This window comes from Rhinoraja longicauda, chromosome 31 (assembly GCF_053455715.1).
Source record: "Rhinoraja longicauda isolate Sanriku21f chromosome 31, sRhiLon1.1, whole genome shotgun sequence".
Classification (NCBI taxonomy): domain Eukaryota; kingdom Metazoa; phylum Chordata; class Chondrichthyes; order Rajiformes; family Arhynchobatidae; genus Rhinoraja; species Rhinoraja longicauda.
Genome location: NC_135983.1, coordinates 7,482,841 through 7,510,824, shown reverse-complemented (window position 1 = coordinate 7,510,824; position 27,984 = coordinate 7,482,841). Strand labels below are relative to the sequence as shown.

At 45.1% G+C, this 27,984-nt stretch overlaps 1 pseudogene across 1 annotated transcript in view; it reads right to left on the bottom strand.

The window, feature by feature from the left end:
• Window positions 1-27,984, bottom strand: part of LOC144608522 (nuclear receptor subfamily 5 group A member 2-like) — a 78,048-nt pseudogene that overhangs the window by 39,543 nt on the left and 10,521 nt on the right. The window contains exons 2-4 of the transcript XR_013549210.1: window positions 23,797-23,915; window positions 23,348-23,489; window positions 6,285-6,928 (exon numbers count right to left, since the gene is read on the bottom strand). The product of XR_013549210.1 is annotated as a nuclear receptor subfamily 5 group A member 2-like (transcript). The remainder of the gene's footprint in view (window positions 1-6,284; window positions 6,929-23,347; window positions 23,490-23,796; window positions 23,916-27,984) is intronic.

Here is a 27,984-nt window from a genome sequence, read left to right as displayed (position 1 = left end):
AGGAGTACAAGGGAAGTTGAGAGTCGAATCCCCTTCAACCATTGTTTAGATTATCTCGCTCACCTTGCCACCAAAATTAACCTCGCTCAATCGTATCGCTTTTTTAAAACAGGGCATCCCCACAAGAGTCCATTGTGAAAAATATTGCTTCCTGTCACTGTTGTTTATGTTGGAGTTATTTATTTTTTAAGAGAATTTCCCCAGCTGCCAGGATGAAATTTCCACCTATAGTTCTTTAATGGAAGCTTGATGAAGTGTGGCCAGGGCCTGGGATGTAAGTGCAGGGTGATAGAGGCAGAGGTGTCCTCGCTGGCTCTGCCCACCAGTAATGGAACCCAGATGTGAGCATCGATTCCCCACCCCCCCCCCCCCCACCCACCCCCCCATCTCCGCAGACAGAATTTTCTCAACTATAATTCCTCAATGTGACATCTTTCAATTACATTTTTCACTTGACACCTGGCTTCGCACCGCCTGTTATTGCCGCGATTCCCATCCTGTCAAGAGTGATGCATTTTAAGTCATTACCCAGAAGGAGGTTGGTCAGATAATTTTGTGACTTTAATTGTTCTTCACAGCAGCTGTCTGCACATTGGAGATGACCAAATCAGCAATTTAGTCAAACAATTCATTAACTCTGCAGGGGCTAATTATTATTTCCTTTCTTGCAATAACTTTTCGTCAGAAAATAACAAAGGACTAAATGAATTTTAAAAATGTGTACTTGAGTCAAATTCTTCACTTTGTACATCTGGAAGGACATAACGAGACAAAGGGAACAGTCGTCTCTTAAATGAGTGAGATGCAACTCCAGTTATAATTGGGGCATTTGTGTGAAAAAAAGATTCTCTGTTGTCAGACTCCTCAGAGCAGCTGCAATGAAGCCTTGGGAAATCATCAGGGCACCGTGAAGAGCATCAGTGAAGACAAACGGTGGAAAATTAACGGTTGGGACGGCTTGGTGTGATGACAGAGGAGAACATGGCCAAGGGTGCTAAAGGCACCTGGCCAGGCGACTAATGGGTCATTATTGACCGGGGCCTCAACCAATGATCAGCTTCCTGTAGACGGGAAGTCATCATGTGGAGATGGCATGGAGAGAGGAGGCCAGTCTGGTTCACCGGTTTGGGTAACACTTGCTGTGGAAAACCGGTGGCACAAACAACGTTCAAATCGGGAGTTTAAATATCTAAGATTAGCTTGGCTGTAATTAGTTTGATTGGTGGATGGTTGCATCGCCAATGCTATCTTGGTCGAGCTCGTTCCCTGCAAACCTCAGGATCCAAGCATTATTTTGAGACCAGAATTTAGCAGCTTGCCTCTGAATGCTTAAGAGAAGGTAGAACACTCTTCTTTAACCACACCAATGGTTCTAGATCATATGTATCATATCATCTACATTTATACATAGATATTATACACATTTCCATGTATGTGTGTATATATATATCTGTATCTAATGGATATAGATCTATCATTAATAGAGATATTGTACTATCGCCTTAATAACTTACATCTCCACCAGGGCTTCACCACATCTCCCCATCCTGCCTGTATTGCTTTGAGGCTGAACAACCCTGGAGCCTCTAGATCAGTGGCTCATCATCCACTCCTCCTTTAACTCTGCTGCCTTGTCCCATTCACCCACCACTCCCGTGCTCCCTGATCCGGGTCGGCTCTTCAACTGAGGCAGCAGTTGACGTTGGAACTCTTCCCCCTTGTTTCCAGACCCTTCACACCTCCCCATGTCCACAATCACCTCCGCTCAACAATCCTACATCAGCATCGTGCTTTCCCAATTGTGGCCTTTGGATGCACTCCGTTTTAACTCCTTCACCACCACTGCCCAGCTCCTCATCCAGCTCGTTACAAGATGACTCCGGCACGTGCTGTTCCAGAAGATGATCTATGGTGTTTGTACGCTTTGACTGGATAGCATGAAGAACAAGCTTTTTACTGCATCTCGGTACATATGACAATCAACTGAACCACTCTATCAACAACTAGAGAGCAGTTCTGAGCTACACCATCTACCTCATTGGAGACCCTCAGACTATCTTTAATCGGACGTTACTGGACTTTATCTTGCACTAAACCTTACTCCCTATATCCCGTATCTGTACACGGTGGACAGCTCGATTGTAATCATGTATAGTCTTTCAGCTGACTGGTCAGCAAACAACTTTTTGCTGTACCTCGGTGCAAGTGACAATAAACTAAACTGAACTAAATAAACTGGTGAATCATTCAAAGCTCTAGCTGTGAGGTCCTTCGTAGAAACCTCAGCTCATATACAATAAGATGCCACTTGGCCCGTGATTTACAATAAAATGCCACTCAGCCCATCGTTTTCATGTTGGTCAAAATGAAGCCACACAATTATACTCTCCTTCCAGCATGAACTCTGTGACCTCCAGCTGATGGGTCTTCAAGTACACTGATGGAATTCATTGAGGTTCGTGCCTCCATCACCATACTGGACCTGTCCCTCTTCTAGTTTTCTCCCCCAAACTACAGTCTGATCAGTCTGAAGAAGGGTCCTGGTCCAAAACATTGCCTATCCATGTTCTGCAGAGACACTGAGTTACTCCAGCCCTTTGTATCCAAAGAAAGCAACTTCATTCTAACCAGTCTTTCCTTATAAATTTCCAATCCTGGTGCAATCCCTATTCAACTGTTAATCACCTGTTTACACTAGTTCTATGTTATCCTACTTTCTAATCCACTGCCTACACACTAGGGATACTTTGTAGAGGCCAATTAACTTACAACCCTCCCCCCCCTCCCCCCCCTCCCCCCTCCCCCCCCCCCCCCCCTCCCCCCCCCCCCCCCCCCCCCCCCCCCCCGACCGAGAGATCAGGTGCAGGAAAGGGTGGGAAGGGGGAGGGGTTGTAAGTTAATTGGTCTCTACACATTGTCCCTAGTGTGTAGCGAGTGGATTAGGATGGTGCCTGTGTGGAGTTTGTACGTTCTCCCAGTGACACCACTGGTTTTCTCCTGCTGCTGATCGGATATGGGAAGAAAGTGGAGCAGCAGGAGGAGGAAAACAGTGGTGTCACTGGGAGAACGTACAAACTCCACACAGGCACCCCCCCCCCCCAAGGTCAGGACTGAACCCAGTTCCCTGTATCTGCCGCCGTGAGGAAGCAGCTTGACCAACTGCACCACTGTGCTGCAATCAAATCTTTGCAGCGACGGGGCGATTCTCCCTGAACCTCTTCATCCTGATGTCTTTCTTTCCCGTGAGACATGCCTTAAAGCCACCTACTTTGGCCAAGCTTCAAATCAGTTGTCCAAATGCACCGGTTGCATCATTTTGGTGGGTGTTCACCGGCGGATGACTACAGGATGCTTCATCGCTGGAAGGGTGCAGCATCGGTGGAGGTTGTTGCTGACCATAGCAATAGATGCCACTTAGCCCACTTAACCCCAGCCCTGGTGGGAATGGTTTATTGGGGGAGGACAACCACGCTTGAACCAACAGGCTATGAGTTTGGATTATAAGATTTGGGGAGTTAGATATCCTCATATACTTGGGGGCGGGGGGGGGGGGGGGGGGGTGGGGGGGAGGGGGTGGTGTTTGTGTTAATAAGAAAGATTTGATTCATCAGTTTTACGGAATACTAGTGTGTTACTTCTTCAAAGGACACGAAAAATTTAAAATTTCTTAAACTGCATGAAGGATTTGAAATACCTCTTGAATTGCCAGAAATAAATGCATGCAATAAAAATGAAATCCAGTGTGTGGGGGTGAATGCAAGATGTATTTGTGTTTAGTGCAAACCACCACACACAACCTTCTCCCCCACATTCTTGGTCCAGACCCCTGGAGAAACTAACCCAGCAGCACAAGGACCGCATGCCCTGGATAGAACTTCCAAAGAAAGTGATCCTGACTGCGACACTATCACATTTTTACAAAGTCTGAACAAATATGTTTTACTCAAACATTGCCCAAACCAGTCTCTAAATACTCAGCCCTACAGACTCCAAATGCCACATTTTTTGAAATGTCAGATATTTTGTGCAATGCTTTGGTCTATATCTTTTATTGACTTCCCGCAAAGGTGATCTCCACGTCTCAACCTATAATTGTATGAAGGAAATGTATTGAATGTTGTACAGAGGAAACTTGCACTTCCAACCAATAACTTTTTTTTTTCCGAGTTTTTTTCATTAAACAAATAAGCAAAAGCTGTTGGGAGCCTTAAATACGATTGAGTTGCTTGAGAACACTTTCCACCGATAATGCTGGAGTGATAACGATACAGAGCTCAGCTCCATTTGCCAATCCTCCTATAACAAGGTAGTCTGTGCCCACCACACACAGCTAGATGCAGATAACCTTCAGGCATGGGCAAATAAATGCCAAGTATTACTCGCGCTGCAATAGTACCAGACAACTATCATCTTCAACACCGAGAGAATCGAATCACTAACCCATCGACTGCCACATTTTACTGTTGTCAAATTAGTATCAATGAGCTGGGAGTCACGAAAATGTGTAGGAAGGAACTGCAGATGCTGGTTTACAACGAAGATAGATACAAAATGTTGGAGTAACTCACCAGGACAGGCAAACATCTCTGGAGAGAAGGGAATGGGTGATGGGTCGACCTGAAATGTCACCCATTCTTCTCTCCAGAGATGCTGCCTGTCCCGCTGCGTTACTCCAGCATGTAATGGTGGGAGTGACTCCAGTATTTTGTGTCTAACCTGGCAGTCACCATTGAACAGACTAGTTGGTAGAGCAGCCACATAAAGTATTTCCATGCAAGGATAAGTCTGGACTGGGCATCCTGCATTGAGAGACTCACTCGGTGATCTCTCAAAGACTTTCAATCATTTACAAGGCACAAGTCCAGGATCTACTCACTGACTGCTTCCTTGAGTTAGTGCAGGTCCAACAATGCTCAAGACACTCACCATCACAGGTTAAATAGCATTCCCTATACCACCATAATTATTCACCATGTGGCGTGGCTGCAGTGGCTAGCCCAGGTATCTCCAACACCACCTTCCAATCCGCTTACCAGTGTAACTAAGTGCAAGTTTCCTCTGTACAACATTCAATACATTTCCTTCATACCAAATATAGTTCAGGGTATGGAGATCACCATGGTGGGAAGTCTATAATAGATCGGACCTGGGTATGTCCTCCGCATCACACGCCATCCTGACTGAGAAATATGCCCCACCGTTCCGTTAGCATTACCGGGCCTAAATTCTGGCACTCCTTAGTTCACAGAGGAACTGCATCAGAAGCGATGTAATAGTCCAAGAGGTTGGCTCACCCCCACTTTGTCAGGGGCATTGGGGATGGACAAAAGATGCTGGTCCAGCCAGTGACACTCAGATCCTGCAAATACTATACCCACTCCACTCTGCATTTTCTGTAAAGAATATCTCGTCAGCTTGTGAAAGGTTAGAAACTGCACTGGAATATAACAATTATATGATACTGCAGGATTTCTACTCAATATATTATATTTTTATGCAAAATAGGAACGATATGAATAGATTTGATTTTGAATTTTGAACCCACATACAACATTTGTAACTTAAATGCCTCAATGTTTTTTATTTATTTATTTTACTCAAATGTAAATTGAGAAAGTAGCCAGGGTCCAACAACGATCTCTTCCTAAATGGACATTGAGGGAATGGTGGGATATGGGGAGAGAGTGTTCAGGTAGCCATGATCTTATTGAAGTCTGGACCTGGTACAAGGTGCCACATGACACCCACCTGCTCCTGATCCAACATTCTCGTGGATCGAAATAAAAACCAAACAATCGTGCTTCTACCACAAACACAACGCTGAACATTTTCAGTTGCAGAATACCTCTGACGCATGGCGTACAACATCAATAGCTTCCATTGACAAGCAACTTTGATGTCACATTAGCACCCAAGGCTGCTTCACTGAGGCTGGGGTGATCCAGCATAAATTCTAACCAGGAAGCTGAAAAACGGAATCAATCTTCCTCAGATGCCTGTCACACTGGTAAGATGGAGTGAGATGGTGCGGAAGGCAGGTTAATGTAAACTGAAGGAGGTAAACTGATGCTGACTGGCCCCAGTCAATGATGTGAACCATAGAGGACCAAGGGATTAGTGGGCCTGGATACAATCTGGGTGCTAATCTGGAACTGATGGTGCTTTGCAGTTCTGTACAGGGACAGGTGATCTACATGTCGCGGTGACCACAATTATTCTGGGTGACCACTCAATGCAGCTGATCACCGCATCAGTGAAGCAACCGAAGTTGACGGGCATCTTACCTTAAGTTCCCTGAAGAATATACAACTCCTTGCCCATTCAACGATGGAGAAGAGGGTCTGGTCGGCCATTTTGCACATCAGCCCGAAGGTGCTAAGCTTCTCGTGTTTGGCCCGGTTGGCCTGCTCCTGCTGTAGGTGAGTCAAGATCTTCGCCTGGACTTGAGGTTCATCGGGTTCGCAGCGTAGCAGTTCCAGGATCAGCTGTGGGATGTGGCGGGGGAGCTGGTCTGGTAGGCATCTGGGTAGGGGTATCCAACCAGGGATTCCGGCGAGCTGGCATAGTGGTCTGGGTACTCAGGACTTGATGGTCCTGCTGTGAAATGGTGGGTACTGATAGCTTGACAGTGTTCCGTAGTTTGGCAGAGCCATGCCAACTGATGGTGCTCCATACAGACCTCGATCGTAATCTGTGACTGGCATGGAGACCGGGTTTGGGAGGAATGCCTTTGGACACAGAGTGTACGCTATGTACGGTAGATGAGTACGAATACTCATTCTGTACAGATGACACCATTTGAGGCACAGGTTCTAGCTTAAAGCCGTTGCCCGGATCAGTGCTTTCTTTTGCTGTTTTAACGCTCGGTCACGTTTGTACATTGGCCCAAACTTATTTCTTCCTCCTCTCATCCTGTCGGCGCGGACGGCTGGTTAGGAAAGCAAAGAAAAACACTCATCATCTGAGGCCGAGGACAGAGAGTTATCATCCCATTTCAAACACATCATATCTGCGGAAAACCCACCACACATCTTCAAAGATTTCCGAGTTCAAAAGTCAACAAGCCTTTAAGAAGTTGTTCGACTTCACAAATATTTACTTCTAAATTTGTCAACTGATCTCTGAATTGGGATGAAGGAAAATTAATATCAAAAGAGAAAATATCGCTGTTTTCCCCCCCCAAAGCCGAGATAAAACCTATTTTCTTTCAACCCTTTCAACAATTTTTGGCAAAACTTCTGAACCGTTTTATTTTGTTTCTTCCTCTCTTTTACTTTCAAACAAAATGCTGAGTTGCCAACTGGTTAGGGTTGTAGTGTTTGATACAACTGATGGAGCTGCTTTTCAGCGGCGACTGGAATGCTTATTTGAGTGATAACCATCATTGATCAGTTGTTTAACTAGAAGATAAGTTTGTGTCACTGTCCCAGCCCTTCCCCAGTGCATGTGTCAGAGATGACTCCGATATGTCTTGTAAGTATTGAAGTATACTGAGTAAAATAATATTTCCCTAGAGTTGTCCGTTATCAGGTTGTACACTTGACAGAAAGTGCTCCAATCCACAATTACCAAATCCACAGACGTTTCGAAATTTCTTCTTTTAATCGACGTTCAGTCATGGCGAGACTTAAAGAATCAGGTTGCCAAATATTAAATAAAGACTTATTCGCTGATGAATGTGGTTCATTCCTGGTCCTTAACCCAGCTGCCGCAAAAAACGTTTACGGGATTGAGATTTAGGATTTGAGAACACATTTCACCATCCAGTTTTTGAAAATGTTTCAATTGAGACGCAAAACGTTTATCGGAAATTATGTTAGAAGTCTTAAAAGTATATGAAGTTACGAGAAGCATAGATGGGTTAGACAGGCAGAACCATTTTCCTGAGGTGAAAAAGTCCAAAGACTAGAGGGCATAGCTTTAAGGTGAGAGGGGCAAAGTTCAAAGGAGACGTGTGGGGCAATTTTTATTTCGCAGTAGTTGATGGTTTCCTGGAACGTGCTGACAGGTGTGGTGGAGGCAGATACCATAGTAGCATTTAAGAGGCATTTAGATTGGCACATTTGGACAGGTACATGGATGGAAAGGTTTATGAGCCAAAGAGGAATTATGGGCCAAAAGCTGGCAGATGGGACTAGTATCGATGGGCATGTTGGGCAAGTTAGGCTGAAGGACCTGTGTCCATGTTGTGTGACTCTGACACATGGATATGCAGAGAACTGAGGAATATGGATCGCATGCAGGTAAGGGAGATTAGTTTATTTTGGCATCATGTTGTGAATTGAAGAGCCTGTTCCTGCACTGTGCGGTGCTATGTTCTATGTGTTATGCATTATTGGCCAAAACAAAGGAAGGAAATGTTCTCCTGACCTATGAAAAAAACTGGTATTAAAGAGGAATGCAATAGGCGGCCATTACTAAACTACCCCATGTAGCAACACTGGACAAACACTATCCTAACGGGCATGAGTGTCACACACAGAGCAACCTTCAGGTTTCCAGATTTTTTCATTTCTTGACAATAACTTTGCCCATCACCAGTTCCCCCAGCATCACCATTCACCAGAAACTCAACTCAACCAGCCCTATAGAGGTTCGAGACCAGGGACAGGGTGGGGAGTGACATCTCCTGACACTTCAAAGCTTTGACACCATCTCACACGTCCATGTGATGGAATACAGTCCTGCTCATTGTAATGCCAACAACACATGCCACAGCCACCTGCCCAACAGCACTTCACCAATGGACAGGAAATCCATTCACTTAATGGTTAGGAAAGGTTTAGAGGGATACGAGACCATGGACCCGTTGGGCCCAAACCTCTCCTGCATTGGTGCAGCAGCCTCTCCACCCGCACTCCCCCCTCCTCCCCCTCCCCTCCCCCCTTTCTCCCCCCTCCTCCCCCTCCCCTCCCCCTCTCTCCCTCTCCCCCCTCCCTCCCACTCTCCCCTCCCTCACCCCCCTCCCCCTCCCCCTCCCCTCCTCCTCCTCCCCCTCCTCTTCCCCATTCCCCTCTCCCCACTCCATCCCCCTCAACCCTCCTTATCCTTCTCCTCCGCCCCTCCCTCCATCCCCCCTCCTCCCTCTCCCTCCTCCCTCTCCCCTCTCTCCCCTTCCCTCCCCCTCCCCTCCTCCCTCCTCCCCCTTCCCCTCCCCTCCCCTCCTCCCTCCTCCCCCTCCTCTTCCCTCCATTCCCCTCTCCCCCACTCCATCCCCCTCAACCCCCCTTATCCTTCTCCCTCCGCCCCCCCCCCTCCTCCCTCTCCCTCCCCCTCTCCCTCTCCCCCTTCCCTTCCCACTCTCCCCTCACCCCCCTCCCCCTCCCCCTCCCCTCCTCCCCTCCTCCCTCCTCTTCCCCCATTCCCCTCTCCCCCACTCCATCCCCCTCAACCCCCCTTATCCTTCCTCCTCCCCCCCTCCCTCCCCCCCTCCCTCTCTCCCTCTCCCTCCCTCCCTCGGAGAAAGATTTAAACTTTTTCATATGAATAACTTTAAAAATATAACACCGATTTCAATGAAACTTCTTCCATTAGCACAAAAGGGACGACGGTGAGTAAGGTGGGCCTAAAATTGTCGCGCTATCGTGTACCGTTTTAGCTGTAGTTCAGGAACAAACAAACAAACAAACAAGAGTTTTAGTATATAGATGGACCAAATGCAGGCAAATAGAATTAGCTTAGATAGGGCACTTTGGTCGTATGAATGAGTTGCTATATAAATCTATGACTGGAAACATAGGAGCACAACAAATTGATTACACAGAAGCCCATTTGTCATTTTGATCGAGGTAGTCTGAAGCATTGCAGTTTTTACAACTCTGAAAGACAGAGTGGCCACGCAGCCCTGCAGCACAGGTTCGATCCCTGCCCCTGCCAACTAGAGTTTGTACGTTCTTCCTTTGACTCGGGTGCTCCCACATCACCAAAATGTACTTGTTGTCCGATTAATTGGCTGCTGTAATTGCCTTGAGTGTGCACGGGTGGTACGAAAATCAGGGAGGTTAATGGGCAGATGTGAGAGTGGAGTCACAAGGAAATAAGTGGGAAATGGGATTGCTTTGAGAACCAGCATAACTTCAGTGAGCTGATGAGCTCCTTCAGTGGTGTGAGGAAATAAGAAATATAAACTTGGAAAAGGATCCATCTCTCACTGTGGTAACCCCATTCAAGTTGTCTGCATTAATTCCCAGGATGGCGGGACTGTCATATGTTGAAAGACTGGAGTGACTGCGCTTGTATACACTGGAATTTAGAAGGATGAGAGGGGATCTTATTGAAACATATAGATTTTTTTTTAGATTTAGAGATACAGCACAGAAACAGGCCCTTCGGCCCATCAGGTCCGCGCCGCCCAGCGATCCCCGCACACGAACACTATCCTACACCCACTAGGGACAATTTTTACATTTGCCCAGCCAATTAACCTACAAACCTGTACGTCTTTGGAGTGTGGGAGGAAACCGAAGATCTCTGACAAAACCCACGCAGGTCACGGGGAGAACGTACAAACTCCATACAGACAGCGCCCATAGTCAGGATCGAACCTGGGTCTCCGGCGCTGCATTCGCTGTAAGGCAGCAACTCTACCGCTGCGCCACCGTGCCGCACATTTAATAAAATTATTAAGGGATTGGACACGCTAGAGGCAGGAAACATTTTCCCAATGTTGGGGGAGTCCAGAACCAGGGGCCACAGTTTAAGAATAAGGGGTAGGCCATTTACAACGGAGATGAGGAAAAATGTTTTCAGTCAGAGAGTTGTAAATCTGTGGAATCCTCTGCCTCAGAAGGCAGTGGAGGCCAATTCTCTGGATGCTTTCAAGAGAGAGTTAGAGCTCTTAATGATAGCAGAGTCGGGGGGTATGGGGAGAGGGCAGGAACGGCGTATTGATTGTGAATGATCAGCCATGATCACATTGAATAGCGGTGCTGGCTCGAAGGGCCAAATGGCCTACTCCTGCACATATTGTATATTGTCTATAAGACAGGCCCATACGATATCAGTGAAGACTAGAGGCTGGACTTTCCCAATGGTTCAATGAGCAAAGGGGATTTACTGATGTGAGATGTGCTATTGTATTGGGGAATGTGTAACGCTCAGACTGTGTGGAGATGTTGGTCACTGGCGGCAGATTGAGCTGAGTTTGCCCAGTGTAGGGAACATAACGATCCAGGGATCATAAGTGGAAGGTGCTTAACTACTGGACAAGATAGAACATGGACACAGGCCCTTCACTCCACCTGATCCACACTGGCCAGCAAGCGCCCATTTTTACACTAATCCCACACCAACCCATTTATTGTCCCCATGTTTTTTATCAACTCCAGATTCTACCACTCACCTCCCTACACACTGGGGGCAATTTACAGTGGCCATTTAGCCCACCAACCTGAACATTTCTGGAATGGGGGAGGAAACCCATGGAGAGCGTGCAAACTCCACACAGAGAGCAACGGAGGTCAGGGTCTAACCTGAGTCACTGGTGCTGCTGCAGCCCTTGTGCCACTGCCTCACCAAGGTCTGGACAGGCAACAAAAGCCACGGACTCTCATTAAACGCAAAATGAAGCTGGGGCAGCGCAGCGGTAAAGTTGCTGTCTTACAGCGCCAGAGACCCGGGTTCAATCCTGACTACGGGTGGCGTCCATATGGAGTTTGCACGTTCTCCCTGCGACCGCGTGGGTTTTCCCCGGGTGCTCCAGTTTCCTCCCACACTCCAAAGATGTACAGGTTTGTAGGTTAATTGGCTTTGGTAAAATTGTAAATTGTCCCTAGTGTGTGGGGTAGTGCTAGTGTACGGGGATCGCTGGTCGGCGCAGACTCAGTGGGCCGAAGGGCCTGCTTCCACGCTGTATCTGTAAAAGTCTAAAATAACAGTCTAAAGTCTAAAAAAAAGAGAGAAATTGCTGTTGATACTTGGAAGTTTGAGCAGCATCTGCAGAGGAAAAAACAAAGGTAACTCATCTTCCTTCAGAGGTCATCAAGCTAAATCATTAGCTCTCACACTAGCTGGGTGGAAGAAAGTAGCAGATCACTTGAACATGACGACAGAGGGCCAAATCCTGCCCTTGTGGTATGATCAAGATGCTGTGTGCAACTTTGCTGCCTAACCCTAAAAATTCCACGTGTAACAATTCCAGGAGGGATTGGACTTGATGCTGCCTTCCTGAAGTGTGGGCTCGTGTGGGCACTCAGAAGATGCACCACTGACATGATTGAGACAGGTTTAAGGCAGTCTCCAGACATGGAACTAGAAGAACTCTGCTTATGGAAGCAACAAGAAATGTAATATGAAAATGGACACTAATTGCTGGAGTAACTCGGTGGGTGAGGCAGCACCTCAGGAGAACATGGATGGGTGACATTTTGGGTTGGAACCCTTCTTCAGAAATGTGATATCTGAACTCTCTTTGAAAATAAGACTCAAATGGTTATGCTGTACATTGAATCCTGAATAAATTGCTTTCTTTCACATATTCTGCATGCAAACATTAAAGATAAACAGAACTAGCCGAATCCTTCCTTCCCCGAGTAATGGAAAATTTTAATTCCACTTCCTCAGATCCATCAAACCTGTACTGCCATGGAAAAATAAAAGAATCATTCGCACAGTGACATATTATATAACTGTGCAGTAATCTTGAAGAGGATGCGGACAGAAATATTCTCGCTGGTGTCATTCAGATGTGTGAATACTGCTGGTTACTATTTCATGTGGGTTACCTGGATGTTACATGTGGTCACCTCAGACACTGAAATCGATGCCAGTTGACACCATTCACATGTCTGAGCACAGCTCCACCTGGCTCCAGTCCAAGCTCCATGGAGGAGTGTATCTGGTTATGAAAATAGGCTGTGAGTGGCCTGATTAAAGAACACATCTGTTCAGTCCTCTAGCCAACTGCACGTCACAAGTGAGGTGCAAGAGAAACACACCAACACGTATCTGAGCAGAGCCAGATCACACACTGTGATGAGTATCACCTCTGGCTTGCTGTAATGAGTTCCCCCACAAGGCTCCGGGATTTTGGGAGGGGTTTAGGAGGCTGCAATCTGTCTGCTCACATCTTTATGTTTAACAACAGAGGATCTCAGAGAGAGTTATTGTTCTGTTATGATGTGGTGGCATGCAGGAGGTTGTCTTCGAGTCATAAATGGAGTCATAGAGTGATACAGCGTGGAAACAGGCCCTTCGGCCCAACTTGCCTACACCGACCAACATGTTCCACCTGCCTGCATTTGGCCCATATCTCTCTAAACCTGTCCTATCCATGTACCTGTGTAATTGTTTCTTAAATGTTGCAACTGTCCCTGCCTCAACTACCTCCTCTGGCAGCTCGTTCCATACACCCACCACCCTTTGTGTGAAAATGTTACCCCTCAGATTCCTATTAAATCTTTCCCCCCTCACCTTAAACCTATGTCCTCTGGTTTTCGATTCCCCTACTCTGGGCAAGTAGACTCTGTGCGTCTCCCCGATCTATTCCTCTAATGATTCTATACACCTCTATAAGATCTCCCCTCATTCTCCTGTGCTCCAAGACTCTTGTCTTTTGAGGTAAGGGTGGAAAAAAAAATGCTGTGAGGTTTTCCTGCATCACAATTTTCTGGAACTTCGACAGATGTGCCACAGAGAGTATTTTGACGGGATGCACGGGAAGAACTGCTCTGCTCTTGACCCCCAGAGAGTGGTGAACACTGCCCAGTCCATCACAGGTTTGTCAATTCCTTCCGTCTGGTCCATCTTTACAGTGCATTCCATCAGGAAGACTGGAAGTATCATCAAGGAAGCCCTGGCCATTCCCCTTTTCTCCCTTCTACCTTTTGGGAGAAGATACAGAGGTTTGAGAGTTCGAACATCCAGACAAAAACAACTCCTTCCCCACTACATTCAGACTCCAGACCTCTTTCACACCCACTCCCACAGCAGCTGGCACCTATTCTGAATGTACTTTAATTTTGATGAATTTTGATGAATTTCTTTGCACTAATTTGCATTGCACTACAATCTTCCACCATCCTGTCACTTTGCACTCATTTTATTCGTGTGTTTATTATTACTCCTTGTTCACTGTTTACTTTAGTTTAATTTAGTTTAGTTTAGAGATACAGCATGGAAACAGGCCCTTTGCCCACCGAGTCCGTGCCGACTAGCAATCCCCGCATATTAACACTATCCTACACACACTAGGAACAATTTACAATTTTACAGAAACCAATTAACCTGCAAACGTGTACGTCTTTGGAGAGTGGGAGGAAGCTGGAGTACCCGGAGAAAACCCTCGTGGTCACAGCGGGAACTCCGTACAGACAAGCATCTGTACTCAGGATCAAACCTGGGTTTCTGGCACAATCAGGCAGCAACTCTACTGCTGCACAGTGCCACGCTAAATACACCGACTCTGTGAGCTTCATGTGAACGAGGCATTTTATTGCAGCTTGGTGCATATGACAATAAACTAGTCTCATCTAATCTAATCCTTACTTCCCCGAGCAATGGGGAGATTTAATTCCATTTCCTCATATCTGTAAACCAGGAATTGACAAACCTGTGACGGACTGGGCTGTGTTCTACACTCTGGGGGTCAAAAGCAGACCAAACCTGTATTCCCATGGAAAAGTGAAAGGACCAATCACACAACCACATTGCATTAAAGATAGGCACAAAATGCTGGAATAACTCAGCGGGTCAGGCAGCTTCTCTGGAGAAAAGGAATTATTAACGTTTTGTTAACCCTTCTTCAGACTGAAAGATTGAGCCGGGGGGGGGGGGGGGGGGTGGGTGGGGGGGGGGAGGGGGGAATGGTGCCCAAAATGCCACCTATTCCTTTTCTCCAGAGATGTTGCCTGGCCCGCTGAGTTACTCCAGCATTTTGCGTCTATCTTCGGTGTAAACCAACATCTGCAGTACCTCCTAAACATATTGTGTTATTTCTACTCAAAACCGTACATGAAATAACACATATATTTGAAGTGCATAGTTAGAAATAAAACCCCATTGAGGAGTCTAAAGTTAAATGTTTGATTATGTTTTGTCAAACCAACCAGTGCTTGAGAACTTATGACTGAAGTAGGGTTAGGGTTAGGGTCTCCTCAGCATAAAGGTCCAACAGTGCTAACTACGTACTCTGAAACATTGGGGATTATGAAGGGGACGTATCGGAGTGAGAGAATCCACCATCATTTATAACATCATTGTGGTCCATCAGTATGTCCCACCAGTATGGAGAAGGCCAATGAGATACACTTCCAAGTGAGATGGTGTTGCCTAAGCTGCCATCAATATAATCTGCAGCCTCTGGGGATGGTGGACACGCCTCGTTGTGGTATCTACTCTTTGGACAGGAGCTCAACAACTGGGATCACAAGTTTAGGTGGGGTGTTCGTGACCATGTGCTGCCTGGACTGCTCAAACCTAGACTAGGTGTCTAATGATGGACTCCTGCACAATACACTTTAAGAAAGAATGTGATAATGCACTATTTGGAGTCAAATCAATCTCCAATTGCAGAGGGTAAATGGTGCAGGGATTGGCTTTTAGCTGAGTGTTAGCTCACATCCTCCACTGCGAAGTTTGCCATTGTTTGCCCTTCATGGTTCGTGTGAATATTCTGCATGTTGGGCATTCTGGACTTCAGTTAATCTGTCCTAGCATTGCAATTGGTACTGAACCTGGTCAATATTTCCCTATCTACATACTAAAACTCTGGTTTGTGTGTTTGTTTGTTTGTTTGTTCCTGAACTACAGCCAAAACGGTACACGATAGCGCGACAATTTTGGTCCACCTTACTCACCGTCATCCCTTTGGTGCTAATGGAAGAAGTTTCATTGAAATCGGTGTTATATTTTTAAAGTTATTCACATTTTAAAGTTTAACTATCTCCTAGGGAGGGGGGGTGGAGGGAGGGAGGGGGGGAGGAGGGAGAATAAGGGGGGTTGAGGGGGATGGAGTGGGGGGAGGGGGGGACAGGGTGCTGCACCAATGCAGGAGAGGTTTGGGCCCAACGGGTCTACTTGGTCTAGTATATTTTAAATGTTATAATTCTTAATGATTTCGTTTTCAGCAATAGGTTCATGGACAAAACGCTCAAGGGGCAGCACAGTGGCACAGCGGGTAGAGCTGCTGCCTCACAGCGCCAGAGGCCTGGGTTTGATCCTGACCTCAGGTGCTGTCCGGCTGGAGTTTGCACGTTCTCCCTGAGACCATGTGGGTTTACTCCTGGTGCTCTGGTATTCGCTCAGATCCCAAACATTTTTCTGGGAGATTAATTCACACCGTTGGATTAAATGGGACAATCTAACCTAATCTTTGTTTGCTTTGGGAAATGGATATTAATATAACTTGATTTTTAAATCAGAGTGACAACGTTTACTTGGAAAATGTGCTTACTTGAATCCTCTTACTAATTCAACTAATGCTGCGACATTAGTCCGACACATTAACACGCAATCTGCTGCTACGAAATTTAAAAGGATTGGTAAGCTGTTTTCTGGAATTCAGCAGGCCAGGCAGCATTTGAAAAGAGAGAAAACTGAGCTGGTGTTTAGGGACGAAGTTTAAAGGAGATGTGGTTTTTTTATACACAGAGGGTGATGGGTGCCTGGAACGCATTGCAAGGGAGTGGGAGTTCAAGCAGATACATTAGTGGCATTTAAAAGACATATGGATAGGCACATGGATATGCAGGGAATGAAGGGATATGGGTTACAGGTATGTACAGTGCATTCAGAAAGTATTCAGACCCATTCACTTTTTCCACATTTTGCTACGTTGCAGCCTTATTTTAAAATGGATTTTAAATTATTTTTTTAATCATCAATCTACACACAATACCCCATAATAAAAAAGCAAAAACAGGTGTTTAGAAATTTTTGCAAAGTAATTGAAAAGAAATAACTGAAATATCACATTTACATAAAGTATTCAGACCCTTTGCTATGATACTCAAAATTGAGCTTATGTTCATCCTGTTTCCATTGATTATCCTTGAGATGTTTCCACAACTTGATTGGAGTCCACCAGTGGTAAATTAAATAGATTGGACATGATTTGGAAAGGCACACACCTGTCTATGTAAAGTCCCACAGTTGACAGTGCATGTCAGAGCAAAAACCAAGCCATGAAGACGAAGGAATTGTCCGTAGATCTCCGAGACAGGATTGTGTTGAGACACAGATCTGGGGAAGGGTATTAAACAATTTCTGCAGCATTGCAGGTCCCGAAGACCACAGTGGCCTCCGTCATTCTTAAATGGAAGAACTTTGGAACCACCAGGACTCTTCATAGAGCTGGCCGCCCGGCCAAACTGAGTAATCGGGGGAGAAGGGCCTTGGTCAGGGAGGTTACCAAGAACCCGATGGTCACTCTGACAGAGCTCCAGAGTTCCTCTGTGAAGATGGGAGAACCTTCCAGAAGGACAACTATATCTGCAGCACTCCACCAATCAAGCCTTTATGGTAGAGTGATCAGACGGAAGCCACTCCTCAGTAAAAGGCACATGACAGCCCGCTTGGAGTTTGCCAAAAGGCACCTAAAGGACTCTCCGACCATGAGAAACAGGATTCTCTGGTCTGATGAAACCAAGATTGAACTCTTTGGCCTGAATGCCAAGCGTCACGTCTGGAGGAAACCAGGCACCGCTCATCACCTGGCCAATACCATACCTACGGTGAAGCATGGTGGTGGCAGCATCATGCTGTGGGGATGTTTTTCAGCGGCAGGAACTGGGAGACTAATCAGGATCGAGGGAAAGATGAACGGAGCAAAGTACAGAGAGATCCTGGATGAAAACTTGCTCCAGAGCGTTCTGGACCTCAGACTGGGGCCGAGGTTCATCTTCCAACAGGACAATGACCCTAAGCACGCAGCCAAGACAACACAGGAGTGGCTTTGTGACAAGTCTGTGAATGTCCTTGAGTGGCCCAGCCAGAGCCTGGACTTGAACCCGAACAAACATCTCTGGAGGGACCTGAAAATAGCTGTGCATCAACGCTCCCCATCCAACCTGACAGAGCGTGAGAGGATCTGCAGAGAAGAATGGGAGAAATTACCCAAATACAGGTGTGCCAAGCTTGTAGCGTCATTCCCAAGGAGACTTGAGGCTGTAATCGCTGCCAAAGGTGCCTCAACAAAGTAAAAGGTCTGAATACTTATGTAAATGTGATATTTCAGTTATTTATTTTCAATTACTTTACAAAAAATTCTAAACACCTGTTTCCGCTTTTTTATTATGGGGTATTGTGTGTAGATTGATGATTAAAAAAAAAAGAATTTAAGGCATTTTAAAATAAGGCTGTAACGTAGCAAAATGTGGAAAAAGTGAAGGGGTCTGAATACTTCCTGAATGTACTGTATAGGTAAATTAGTGATGGTCTTCGCATCATGTTTGGCACAGACATTGTGGATCAAAGGATCTGTTCTTTTGCTGTATTGTTCTTTGTTCTAGGTTCTATGTTATTAGTTGTGGGTTTTGCTGCCATAACTGCCCTGTTTATCGATGGGTCCCGTGGGCTAAACTGTTCTTAATCAGAAGGTGAGCTGCTATTCTTTGAGTCTACAACAGGCTCCTGTTGGAACTGTGTGAGGGACCGAATGCAGAGTAGATGGAGAATAAAAGTGATAATGTAAATATCTGGTGGCACAGAGTCACCCGAGTCAGACCCAGGTGTGAAGAAGGGTCCCGACCTGAAACGGCACCCATCGTCTGTCTCCAGGGATGCTGCCTGACCCATTGAGTTACTCCAGCACTTTGTTTCTATCTATTGCATTCGCTGATTTGACCATCAACTGTGGAGACACAAGGAAGAGTCTGAGGAAAGGTCTCCACCTGAAATGTCGCCTATTCCTTATTCCTTTTCTCCAGAGGTGCTGCCTGACCCACTGAGTTGCCCCAGCATTATTGTGTCTATCTTCGAGACACGAGGAACTGCAGATGCTGGAATCTTGAACAAAACGCACATTGCTGGGGGAACTCAGCAGCATCTGTGGATGGAACGGATATGTTGATGGACATTTCAGGTCAGGATCCTCCTTCAGCCATTAAAACTGTGCCTCTTTGTTTTGCTCCTTAGATGCTGCCGGGCGGGCTGAATGTTTCTGGCATTTTCTGTTTTACTTTCACATTTCCAGCATCTTCAGTTTTCCCCTTTCTGAATAACTTGCAGCGAAATTGATTCCCTCCTCTGTACTGCAGTACATCAGTCTCATTGGGTGACAGATGCTTCATTCCAAACAAAATTGAAATTGGAGAATGTTTCCCTGTCACTAAATCCACAGCACAGCACATTACCTAAAACCAGAGCTTACTGCAAGTTTCCCAGTTTTAAGCGTAAATGTATTGTGCTTTTCAATGAACATCTTGACTGTGTTTAGTACTTTGTTTTTGTATATTATAATAACATCTGTGCTTATAAGGGAGAGAAAAAATCAAATTGTGCCATCCTATAAGGTGGCTAAATCAGGAGTTTCTCACAATTGTCCCCTCATGTTAATATTAGTAGATCTTCCTCCTCTTGAAGTTTTTCTGGTTCAGAGGACTCCTGTTAACCCTTTCTCTTCCTTCCTTTCAGCAATGATAACTCAAAGCGCAGTCAATTCAATGGCCACCATCCAATCAACTTGATAATAGGGACATATTCACCAAGCAAAATAGACCATATTCCTCAGGTGAAGCATTTCATTTATAGCCCTGCTTCACATCGACTGCAAGGAGTTGTCGACCTCCCCGTGGTGAGCTCTGTCAACTGACCTCAGTCAGGCGAACGACAACAAACACAGACAGCAGAAGCAGAAGCAGCTTCATAACTTCTGCTGTCTCAAACGCAAGAAGACGAAGAACTGCAAGGATACATTTCTCCCCTGTCAGGCCCACCCTTCGCCCGCATTTGTTGTAATCGAGGCTGCGATTAATTAATATAATTAAAATATATATTAGATTTGAGGTTTTTGTCATTAATTATGGGATTACCTCGACAAGAAATAATTTTAGTAAGTAGAACCTCTTCCTCTGAGTTAGTATTAATGATAATCCCATCCCTGTCCCTTTGTGATCCCTTACTGTGGCTTCTTTATCTGGAATTTAATAATTTAAACATAAGAACAATAGAATCGGGAGTAGAAGAAGGCCATGTCCTCCATTCAACGAGATCACGGCGGATCCTCTGCTTGACTCCACTTTCCCCATATCGTTTAATTCCTTTACCTTTCAAAAGTCCACAGACTGCCCAGGGGCATGTGCAAATTCTAAATCATACTGACGTGAATATTTATGATTCGATGACTGATCTTTCTTCGCTATCCAGGGTGGGGAATTCCAAAGATTAACCACCACTTTGAATGAAGCGATTTTTCTTCACCTCAGTCCTGAATGCCTACACCTTATTGTGAGACTATGATGTTCTAAAATCCTCCACCTGGGGAAACATTATCTGTGCATCCGGCTGGTGCAGCTCTTTATGTTTCAGTGAGATCCCAGCCCCATATTCTAAATTGTAGGCAGCATGACATGAGCCTGCTCAATCTCTCTTCCCTCAGCCATGCCACCAACCTGCAACCCAGCGGTATGAATATTGATTTCTCTCATTTCAAGTAACCCTTGCATTCCCTCTCTCTCCGTCCCTTCCCCCACCCTAGTTGTCCTGCTAGTTTCACTGTTCGTATCCCTTCGTTATCACCTCCTCCACACTAACAGTGGGGGGGGCTATTATGGGCTCCTTTTTTTAACCTTTTGATACTTTTAGTTTCCCTCTCCCCTGACTCTCAGTCTGAAGAAGGGTCTCGACCCGAAACGTCACCTATTTCTTTTTTCCAGAGATGCTGCCTGACCCGTGGAGTCACTCCAGCATTTTGTGTCTATCCACCAACCCGGGAAGCAGTCTGCTCAATCTTTCCAGCCTTCTCTCCGAGTGTAAGCTTTCTCAGGCAAGAAGACCAAACTGTACAAAGTATGTATCCAACCAAGTATCCAACCAAGTATAGAGCAAGTATCCACGCCTTGTATAATTGCCATAAACTTTAAACTTTCTCCTCAAGCAACTTTGACAAGTTAACCATTATTTATCCGACGTGGTGCAAAGTGAATGTAACATTGTTATTAATTCCAAGCAACAACACAATGGGAAAGATAAACCCAACATATCAGAAATAAAATCATCTATAATTCAGAAATGAAACCGTTTGTTTCTGCAATTTATAAAGCTGATCTTCAGCTGATTCAATCTTAGCTTTAACCCAAAATGCTGGAGTAACTCAGCGGGACAGGCAGCATCTCTGGAGAGATGGGTGTCAGGTCTGAAGAAGGGTCTCAACCCAAAACGTCACCCATTCCTTCTCTCCAGAGATGCTGCCCGTCCCGCTGAGTTACTCCAGCATTTTGGGTCTACCTTCGATTTAAACCAGCATCCGCAGTTCTTTCTAAAACAGACTGTGTAAAGCTTTTGTGACACTAATTGCCCCGCAAACTCTTTCAAAAAGGTTGAATTTAGATTTTTTAAATTATTTTGGTTCAATTTTCTCCCCTTTTTCATTGTTAATTAGCAAAATCAGATATTAAATAAATCAGTGAAGAGTTGCATCAACTTTGTAAAACTCAACTGAAATAGCTAATTATTACAATGTGCACCTTTTAAATCATAATAATATCAAAATTTACAGCTTTTGGTTGTTCAGAACACCACTCTTTTGCACTCTTACACAACACATTTGATAAACAGATTGCACTCTTACACAACACATTTAACAAACTAGTGGAATCGGGCAGTAATCCACATATTCAATGTCATCCGTAAAGCAAAATGAATGAAGATGTCAACTCAGAGAATTTACATTTATTGCTAGCACAGAGTTGATTGGTGAAACAAACAAAATCAATTTTTTCATGTGGGCTTTCAGGATCTTTATTCATTAGTTAAAACTGTAAAAGTCAAATGCTAATTATTTACAATTGGTTTCTTTTCCAAGGGAATTGTATTTAGTGTTTTTTTAAATGCCTATATAAAATAAAACAGTCTAGTGTAGTCATCAGAAATGATGTAGATTATGATCTGCAGCTACAGAAACCACGCAAGACCAACAACCAAAAATAAAAAAATACTTGTGAAGGACTAGATTGAAAAATAAATGTTACGTGGTGCCAAAGTAAAAACAATTGAACAATTTCTCACATGCCGATGACATGCTATTGTAAAAACTTGCATTAACAGTACAACAATTATTTTCTTAATTCTCTATAAGTAGCCAAATCTTTTCTCGTTTTAAAGCAAACAAATAGACATTTTATACATATTATGCATATTTCTGCAATGTATTTAATTGGCTTTTGTAGTAAAATTTATTGATATACTGTGGCTATTATTCGATTTCATTATTTGATAGAAACATGTTTAAGAATGAGATCTTATAAATTCAAAGTTCTGATGCGTAATAATTTTTTCAAAATTACTATCTCCACTACACAAACAAAATTCTATTTTTTTTTCATGTTTTAACTATTATCTTGTAGCAGTTTACGATTATACTGAAGACACTTACATTGCAGTTTTAAGGATGGGGAGCTTTCTTACTGTTATTTATTTGAGTATTTGAATTTCAGAAAAATTAAATGGTTTTTCTGGTCAATCTTATATGTGCCTAACAGCCTGAAGATTAACATTAAATAATACTCATTTTTCATATACTACCCGTATCCAGTTTCTTTTTTGTTTCTCCAACACAAGCATTGTGAATTTCACACAAAGGATTAAGGAGATTTGTTATTTTAAGGCAAGGAACCTGTTGTGAAACGTATGCATATAAATCAAACGTTAAACTCAATTCATTAGCTAACTCGAGTCGGGAAATCATACGAAGCTCCCATTTCGTAACATTGGGTCAGACTCACACTATGGCTTCTACAGATTGAAGTAAATTAGAGTCGATAATAGGCACTATGGGAAAAGCTTGCACATGAGTTTTCCTTGGAGATATTCAATAACCAAAACATCTCACTCATGGAACATAAAGTGACCTGAACAGAAACAAAATAAACTAGTTGTTCGACTAAATAAAATAAAAAATAATTTGTGGCAGACTAAAACTTGAATAGTCAGTTGTAAGGAAAAATTCAGTCTTTATGAATCTTGTGTATTTATAATTGTGGCCCATAAAATTTCGGCTAATCTGCCTTATCATATTTTAGAGTTCTAAAGGCTAAAAGAGACATTTTATTTCTCGCGACGCGTCTTTCAATATATATTCTTGCATGCAGTTGTCGGGTTAACTGTTTGTAGCGCTGACATTGGTAGAGATTCAGGGGGCTTCGATGCTTCCTGATTTAAAAGGCGAAGCCGGGGGCGGGGGAGTGAGACTTACCTTCCAATCTCATGCCCACCGTCAGGCACTTCTGGAATCTGCAATACGGGCACCGCTTCCTCTGAGTTTTGTCGATTTTGCAGCTCTGATTCTCGGTGCAAGTGTAGCGCTTGCTGTTCTGCACAGTCCTCTTGAAAAATCCCTACGGAGACAAGGTGACAAGTTCTGAAGACCCCCCAAAAATTAACCCTGACCCGTCTTGACACCAAACCGAAAGCAAATCGAACCGAGTAACTGCATCTACTCTGCAAAGAGACATCCAAACTCAAAACTCCGCACTGTGCATAAATATTATTATTTTTTAATGTGCATTTTCTTTATTCTCTCTTTGGGCATTTTGTGGTCAATTTTCATCGTGAACTCTGTCTGAGACTGGCGCACTTTGTTATTTTATATATAATTAACTAGGACCACCGCAGAATCCAGACATTGGCAACATCCAAACTCACCTTGCAACTTTCACAGGTCAGTAGTCCGTAATGATAACCGGATACTTTATCTCCACAAACCGGGCAGAGTTCGTCAAGGTCGTCGTCATAAACGTAGTCCATCACTTTGAACTGAAGAGCTGAACAGAAGGAGTCAAAAAACAATGAAGGGGTAAAATGTGGTGGGGGGGGGGGGGGTCCGTGTTAGAGACGGGGTGGGTCCGGGCACAACAACAACAACAACAACAACAACCTCCCGAGGTACCTGGACATCCAAATGTCTATTTTGCCTCTGATCCTCTCTCTGAAGGCAGTAATTTATAGAAATCACACAGAGTCACATATCAGTTCGCCATGGAGACGCGGGCCAGCCCACAGACGTAACTGAGATATGGCCCTATTGAAGCAATCGATAACAACGATTGTTCGACGACCTGCCACACTTTCACTGCCGTGTCACACGCCCGTCCCACACTCATTGCGAACCAAAACTAGAATCTCTGAGTTATGAAGGTAACTGAACGCTACGAATTTATTCGAGAAGACTGTTACTCCCTGCAGACCACACGTTTGTAAAAGAAAATTCCTTAACATAAACACATATTGTTGCAAAGAATAACGGCAAGTTTATTGTATTTATGGATCTCCGCAGACTCAACGTTAAATCAGGAATCCTTCAATAAAAACCATGAGTTAAAATGCTTCAGTTTTAACCACTAATTACAGGCAAGAGACTCTGCGAGTGTCTGAGATACCGTTTATCCTGGAATGGGGAGGGGGGAGAGATGGAAAGTACCGAGCAAAGAAGGGTTTGCAAAGAGCAAAGAATTTGCCCCCCACTCACAAGCCCCCATCGAGAGACTAATGTGAAACGGGCTACAGACAGAGAATTCAGGCAGTTGGCAACCCACCCAAAACCTGAAGATGTTACTTTGAACAGTGAGGGGAAACGTGTGTTCCAACCAACCGTCTCTCTGCAAAGAGTTGACCTGAATCCTCGCTTCCAGAGTCAGGGGAAGCAATCCCCTCAATGAACCTACCGCCGTTAATAAAGTCCAGAAAACAAATATTAAAACCCAATGCACAGTGAGTTCTACTGAAATTTGTCCCAAACAGTCCACCCCGCCCAGAGGCTTCAATAGCAACACACGAACGAATAACTTAAGTCCAGTGTGTAGGAAGGAACAGCAGATGCTGGTTTAAACCGAAGATAGACACAAAATGCTGGAGTAACTCAGCGGGACAGGCAGCATCTCTGGAGAGAAGGAATGGGTGGCGTCTCGGGTCGATACCCTTCTTCAGGGACCATTGGCTTGGGTGGTCTTTGGGAAACATTCAACATTTGCGCGTTCTGGGGTTGTGATCTAATGTTTGGGGGATCTTATAGAAACATATAAAAATTCTTAAGGGGTTGGAGAGGCTAGATGCGGGAAGATTGTTCCCGGTGTTGGGGAAGTCCAGAACAAGGGGTCACAGCTTAAGGATAAGGGGGAAGTCTTTTAGGACCGAGATGAGAAAATATTTCTTCACACAGAGAGTGGTGAGTCTGTGGAATTCTCTGCCACAGAAGGTAGTTGAGGCCAGTTCATTGGCTATATTTAAGAGGGAGTTAGATGTGGCCCTTGTGGCTAAAGGGATCAGGGGGTATGGAGAGAAGGCAGGTACAGGATACTGAGTTGGATGATCAGCCATGATCATATTGAACGGCGGTGCAGGCTCGAAGGGTCGAATGGCCTACTCCTGCACCTATTTTCTATGTTTCTATGTTAGGGAATTTAAATTGATCAGACTCGCGGCTCTCACTTACAGCAAATCACGCCGCGGAATCATTGATAACAAGTCTTGTTTTCATCGTTTTAGGGTTCTGCGTCAATCAATGTACATGAGTGGCGAATAACGTTCGGGCTGTAATTTGTCACTTTTTTTAATGTAACCGTTTGCAAAGATGGTTTAATATGAACACAGGGAATAGCTCCGGGAAATCTACATTTGGATAGACAAAAAAAAGCCGGAATAACTCAGCGGGACGGGCAGCATCTCTGGAGATATTTCGGGTCGAGACCCTTCTTCAGACCCGAAACGTCACCCATTCCTTCTCTCCAGAGATGCTGCCCGTCCCGTCGAGTTACTCCAGCTTTTTCTGTCTATCTTCGGTTTAAACCAGCACCTGCAGTTCCTTCCTACACATTATCCAGTTGTAACTGTGTTCAAACATGCGGATGGACAATGATACATCCCCCTCCTGTCCACCTCCTCGTTGACGGTGTTGATTGTAAAAGGGGGCAGAAAAGAAAGGAGGTTCCTTGCAAGTAGAAACAAAGAACTACAGATGCCGGTTTATACCAGAGATAGACACAAAGTGCTGGAGTAACTCAGCGGGATGTATTCATGAGAGAGTTAGATTTAGCTCTTCGGGCTAACGGAATCAAGGGATGTGGGGAGAAAGCAGGAACGGGTTACTGATTCTGGATGATCAGGCATGATCATATTGAATGGCGGTGCTGGCTCGAGACGCCGAATGGCCTACTCCTGCACCTATTTTCTATGTTTCTATGGGCCAGGCAGCATCTCTGGAGAAAAATAAAAAGGATGGGTGACCTTTCGGGTCGGGACCCTTCTTCCTTGCAAGCAAGTGTTGGAATGATACAAGGTTCACCTGTCCAAGCTGGTTTCACACGGACTGTCGAAGGCTCTGTTGATGATCACTATCCGTGTGAATGGGGAGACACTGAAACCACGCGGGCGTTAATCAGCCCGGCACTAAAAGCACAAACCACTCACGCCGACAACCAAATAGAGAGACGGGGAAAGCCCAAGCAAGTGATCACGGCATGAACGAGAACCCTCTCACCGAGGGGATTAAACGTCCTGACATAGCCGGGAATTGTGAGGAATATATTTTTTCACTGATTGCGAACTCAAGCACTTTCTCCCAAATGCAGGAGCATCTTGTAGGATCCCAGAAAGCAGCAAGCGAGCGAATCTCAGAGCTCAGAATGGTATATTTCCGAAGGATATTCATTGAAGCATCGGAAGGATATTGATCAACAACCCTCGACTAAAGGGTTCACAGACATTTCAGTGGGATGATAAGTAACGGTCCCCCTCTTGAGCTCAGCTGCCGAGCTGGGGGAGTGGGGGGGAGTGGGGGAGTGGGGGGGGAGTGGGGGTGGGAGTGGGGGGGGGAGTGGGGGGGGTGGGGGGAGTGGGGGAAGTGGGGGGGGAGTGGGGGGGGGAGTGGGGGAAGTGAGGGGGGAGTGGGGGGGGAGTGGGGGAAGTGGGGGGGGGGAGTGGGGGGGAGTGGGGGAAGTGGGGGGGGTGGGGGGGGGGTGGCGGGGGGAATCTATCACTGTCCATCATTGCCCATCCATTGCATGTTTCACCTGAACATTCGCATTTGTCTTTTTTTTAGACAATAGACAATAGACAATAGGTGCAGGAGGAGGCCATTCGGCCCTTCGAGCCAGCACCGCCATTCAATGTGATCATGGCTGATCATTCTCAATCAGTACCCCGTTCCTGCCTTCTCCCCATACCCCCTGACTCCGCTAACCCTTAAGAGCTCTATCTAGCTCTCTCTTGAATGCATTCAGAGAATTGGCCTCCACTGCCTTCTGAGGCAGTGAATTCCACAGATTTACAACTGAAAAAGTTTTTCCTCATCTCCGTTCTAAATGGCCTACCCCTTATTCTTAAACTGTGGCCCCTGGTTCTGGACTCCCCCAACATTGGGAACATGTTTCCTGCCTCTAACGTGTCCAACCCCTTAATAATCTTATACGTTTCGATAAGATCCCCTCTCATCCTTCTAAATTCCAGTGTATACAAGCCTAGTCGCTCCAGTCTTTCAACATATTTTTCCACCCGGTTCCGAATTCAAAGTCCCTACAATTGCAGGAACATTTTACAGAATCTCAGAAAACGTCAGCAAATACGGACGAGCCAATCTCATATCTTACAATGTTATATTTACGAAGTTTAATGAATTAGTCGAAGTGTCCGGGGCATTTCAGCGGGTAACGTTTATCAGGTTAGCGGCACCTATTTTGTGAAATCGAGATATTCAAGTCCACACTCAACACTGGACGTGAAGTAAACTGGATAAAGCCATGGAATTATTTATAAAATACAGGTAGGATGTTCCGCAACCTTCCAGGAGTTGCAGTCTCAGCAGACTAAGCAGCCCATTCCTTCTCTCCAGAGATGCTG